This window comes from Medicago truncatula, chromosome 6, assembly GCF_003473485.1.
Source record: "Medicago truncatula cultivar Jemalong A17 chromosome 6, MtrunA17r5.0-ANR, whole genome shotgun sequence".
Taxonomy (NCBI): Eukaryota; Viridiplantae; Streptophyta; class Magnoliopsida; order Fabales; family Fabaceae; genus Medicago; species Medicago truncatula.
Window position 1 is genome coordinate 29,062,151 of NC_053047.1, and position 5,153 is coordinate 29,067,303.

General features: G+C 40.4%; 1 non-coding gene across 1 annotated transcript; it reads right to left on the reverse strand.

The window, feature by feature from the left end:
* Positions 1-4,430: 4,430 nt before the first annotated feature.
* On the reverse strand, positions 4,431-4,537 carry LOC112418196 (small nucleolar RNA R71). Its single transcript, XR_003008439.1, has one exon. It is a non-coding gene; the product is annotated as a small nucleolar RNA R71 (small nucleolar RNA).
* Between the last annotated feature and the right edge of the window lie 616 nt (positions 4,538-5,153).

Genomic DNA, 5,153 nt, shown 5'->3' on the forward strand with positions numbered 1-5,153 from the left:
CGTGGTCGTGGCCAGCGTTGGGGGCGAGGTAAGATTTTCCTTACGGTGGACGTCCAACCCTTTGGCGGTTTCTGGTTATGACTATTAGAAAATGACCCCTTATGAGCAGGGAGTGGTTGGATTCTTAGATCGGATGTTGCATACCGACATTCGAAAACTTCTGAATAAAGAAGGGGATTCAGAGGATCTAGAATTATACCTTCGTGAGTCTTTACATTGTACCTTTTCATTTTCTTTTACTTATATTCTAGTAGCTAACGTAAATTTCTTTTCATCTGTGTAGTGCCCATGTTGCCTTTGAGCGGAAAAGAAAGGAGGAAGTACCTTGAGGTGCTCAAGGAAAAAAATGCATCTGGGGAACACATAGTGAGTGATCTCGCCGGGGTTTTACTCTCCAAAGGTGCAAAAAAGAAAGAGCTAGTCCCAAGTGTTGAGGCATCCGGAGGAGATGGGGATAAAACTTTATAGAAACCGACTGCAGGCGAGATGGTTGGCGATGAAGTAGCAGACCGAACAATCTCGCCTCCGAAGAAGAGGAAAAAATCGGGGAAAGAAGCCGAGACTAACTCGTCCATCGAAGCTGATGCGGCTTTTGATACTTCCTTGTGGCACCGAGATTTCAATTATCGCCGCTATGTCGAAGATCACGTCCCTTTCTCAGGCGTGGATAAACATGTAGCTTTTCATGGAAAGTTTGACGAGTTAGCACAAGATGCTGGGACTAGCGTCCTCAGAACACTGCTGTATATTCAATCCATGGAGCGGAAACACGAGGCCTTGGAAAAAGAATATCAGAATGCTTCAAAAGATGTTGAGAAGTACAAACATTGCGGACCTGAGGAAAGAAAACATTGCGAGTGCTTTTGAGGAAAGGGTGGAAGGTCTTTTGAAGGATAAAGCTGAGAATTAAAAAATCATTGCGGACCTGAGGAAAGAAAAGGTTGAATGGCAGGAAGAGAAAAATGGTTTCGAGGATAACATTTCCCAGCTGAATGGCAAGCTGACCAAGGATCAGGAAGAAATTACTAACGTAAAAATGGCCCTGGCGGGCTTCTTTGAAGACGGTTTCAACAGGGCAAAAGAGCAAGTACTGCACTTCTATCCAGATTTGGATTTATCGAACCTAGACTCGTTGAAAATTGTTCAAAATGGTGAGCTGGTGGAGGAAGATTAACCGTGAAAAGCTACTTTTGTGTTGTTTTAATTTCTTTAATTATTCTAACTTTTGAGCCATCTGGTCTGTATTCTCGGATTTGAAATCCTTAACTCTACTTATTTTGGTGAAAGTTTTGTGGCTTGTTTATAATATGATTGATCTTTCGTTTTGGAGATTTATTTCTGATTTTTTCTCCGTTTATTTTTTTTGAATGATCGCCCGTTTTAAATGTAGGTGTGAATACTTCATGTTGTAATTTTTCTCTTTCTCAGTAACGTTGATTTGATTATTCCTAATCGAAAAAGGTTGATGGCGCTCTCTCGAACTTTTTTACCGAGTCACCAATTGCAGAGCCTTTAATAAGGTTGATGGCACTCTCTCAGACTTTTTTACCGGGTCACCAAGTGCAGAGCCTTTAATAAGGTTGATGGCGCTCTCTCGGATTTTTTTACTGGGTCACCAAGTGCAGAGCCTTTAATAAGGTTGATGGCGCTCTCTCGAATTTTTTTACCGGGTCAACAAGTGCAGAGCCTTGAATAAGGTTGACGGCGCTCACTCGGAATTTTTTTACCGGGTCACCGAGTTCAGAGCCTTTAATAAGGTTGATGGCACTCGCTCGGATTTTTATTGCTTCTGATAGTATAAATAAACAAAGATAGCACATTTTAAGAAATTGGTGTGCCTCGTTAAAAACCCTGCCCTTGCATGGGAAAAAGAGTGCTCCCCCGATTCTTTCATTCGATTTATTTAAGGAAAAAAAAACATAGACCAGTCTGCATTCGCGGTGGAAATGCTAAAAGAAAAGAGAAATAAGACTTAACGTTTAACTATAATAATGACGCAAATTGACCGCATTCCAGGTTCTTGGTACCTTAGTTCCATTCAACTCTTCCAATTTGTAAGCTCCATGCTGAAGTTTTTCCTTAACTTTGTATGGTCCTTCCCAACTCGGCAACAACTTCCCAATTCTGGTCGGGGTGACAACTTGCTTCAAAACAAGGTCGCCTTCTTTCATACTTCGAGGGATGACTTTTGAATTATAGCGCCGGGCGGCTCTTTGTTTGGCAGCAAATTCTCGAATGTATGCCAATTCTCGTATTTCGTCAATCATATCTATAGTGCACTAGATTCCTACCTCGTTGGCTTCCTCACTGAAGTTTTCTCGCCTCCATGTCGGGGTATCAATCTCTACCGGGAGCATGGCATCTGCTCCGTAAACCATAGTAAATGGTGTCTCTCCGGTAGTAGAATGTGGTGTCGTGTAGTATGACCATAGAACCTCATACAGCTACTCTGCCCATAGTCCTTTGGCCGCCTAAAGCTTCTTTTTGATGCCGTTCAGAATTACTTTGTTGGCGGCTTTTGCCTGTCCATTTGCTTGATGGTGAATCACTGACACGAACTTTGTCTCAATTCCCAATTGTTTGTAGAAATCGACGACTCTTTGGTGAGTCATTTATTGTCTATTTTAATATGCTTTTTAGTTTAGTTTTATTTAGATTTTATATAATTTTATATTAGTATTATTTCCTTTTTAGGATAGTTTACTTTAAATTGCAATTTATTATATTTCAGGGAAGAATATTGGATGGATTGAGTCTTGGAGCAAAAGAAAGGGGTTTGGAGCAAATTGGACACGAAAATATGAAGATTGAGAGACAAAATATGTCTCCCACAAGTCAGAAGCCTGGCACGGCCCATGCTAGCCTTGGCACAGCCGTGCCACCCTCCAGAACACCTTTTGCTGCTTTTGCTTGGATTCTAAGCTATTCTATTTTGGCGAACAATCTACCGTGGAATATTCTTGGAATATACTTGCTTAGATTTTAAGTCAAATGTGTACTATAAATAGAGTAGCTAGCCATCAGAAATATTCATCTTTACTTGGAATACAATAAGTGACAATTGCTTTTCTAATTAAAGTTCTTTTCCTTTACTTTCTTGTCTTTTACTTTTATGCTTTCTCTCTTCTCCCCCATGTCTACGATGAACATGAGTGAGTAGACTTCTCCTTGTCTTGGGATTGTTGGATAAGTCTAAATGACATAATCCTAATCAAACGAAGCCCTAAGCCTTAATCTTATGTAACCCTAATTTCTTATCTGGATTCACCGTCTTAACATGGATAAACCATTATCAAACTGTGGAAACGAAAGTGGAGGGTTTGATAATTGTTTATCCATTATTCCAAATATCAATTCATAAAACGAAAGTGGAGCTTTGATATTCGAACAAGTGAATTCAGACAAGGATTGCAAAGTCAGCGAAATAGGCTTTGCAATCTTTGAGACATATAGTTTCGATCTTCAAGGGAACTAATAACAATCAAGTCAGCGAAATAGGCTTGGTTGTTAGAGGAACCAAAATCTAATAGTAATCAAGTTAGCGAAATAGGCTTGGTTGCTAGAGGAACGTAAGAGAAACTGTCTTGAGAAATTAGGTCTAACATAACATTATAAGCTTATGGTTTTGGCTTGAGAAGGACTTGTCATTTAGAGGAAACCAACGATCCCAAGGCTCCTTTTATTATTATATTCTTTCAAACGCTTGAAAACCCCCAACTTACAATTTTCTCCTCTCTTCTAATCATCTCTAAAAAGTTAATTAAATTGAACTACTCCCTGTCGGAACGATACTCTTTTATACTACTTCGGTAAGACTGTGCACTTGCGGTTTTATCTCATCAAGTTTTTGGCGCCGCTGCCGGGGAGTAAACTAATTTGATTAACTCTTTCTTTGTGATTAGAACTCTCTTCTCTTTCTCTTTTCTTCTACTTCTTTCTTTTGTTTTACCACTAACTTCTTGGGTTCTCGGCTTCTTATGCGAAGAAGTAAAAGTGTCGGACAATTGATTCCTGAGATCGAAAGATTTTTGCATAAGAAAAAGAGAGAGACACAAAATAATACTGCTATGGCTGAACGCACTCTCAAAGAGTATACTACTCCTTCAACGGAAGAGCCACAAGCTATTATCGTGTACCCAACGGTTGCGGGTAATAACTTCGAAATCAAGCCTGCACTACTCAATTTAGTGCAGCAGAATCAGTTTTCTAGATCACCCAATGAGGATCCAAATCTCCATATTTCTTCCTTCCTTAGACTTTGTGGCACCAAAAAAGAGAACAAAGAAGCCGTAAGACTTCATCTCTTTCCCTTTTCCTTAAGGGATAGAGCTAGCGCTTGGTTCCATTCCCTAGAAGTCGGTTCCATTACTTCATGGGACGATATGAGGCGAGCATTTCTCGCCCGATTTTTCCCCCCATCCAAAACCGCTAAGCTTAGAGACCAAATCACGCGTTTCAATCAAAAAGATGGGGAGTCTCTCTATGAGGCGTGGGAGCGTTTCAAGGAAATGCTTAGACTTTGTCCCCACCATGGCCTAGAGAAGTGGTTTATAGTCCACACGTTTTATAATGGCTTGTCTTATACCACTAAGATGTCTGTCGATGCAGCTGCAGGTGGAGCTCTAATGAACAAAAACTACACGGAGGCTTATGCTTTGATTGAGGACATGGCTCAGAATCACTACCAATGGACCAACGAGAGAGCCGTCACTACTCCTACTCCCTCTAAGAAAGAGGCAGGTATATATGAAGTCTCTGAATATAACCACCTTGCTGCCAAGGTTGAGGCATTAACCCAAAAAATTGAAAAACTTAATGTTAATGCTGTCCCACCTTCTCCTGCATCCCCTCCTTGTGAAGTCTGTGGTATAACTGGTCATATAGGTGTTGATTGTCAGTTAGGTAGTGCTGCCAATATTAAGCAACTAAATTACGCTCAATACAACCAAGGAATGAGGCCAAACCAAAATTTTTACAAAAATCCTCAAGGTTCCTATGGACAGGCAGCACCACCTGGCTATACAAACAACCAGAGAGTGGCTGAGAAATCAAGTTTGGAGATTTTACTGGAAAATTGCATTGCAAATCAAAATAAAAATCTTCAAGAATTGAAAAACCAAACAGGATTTCTGAACGACTCTCTCTCCAAACTC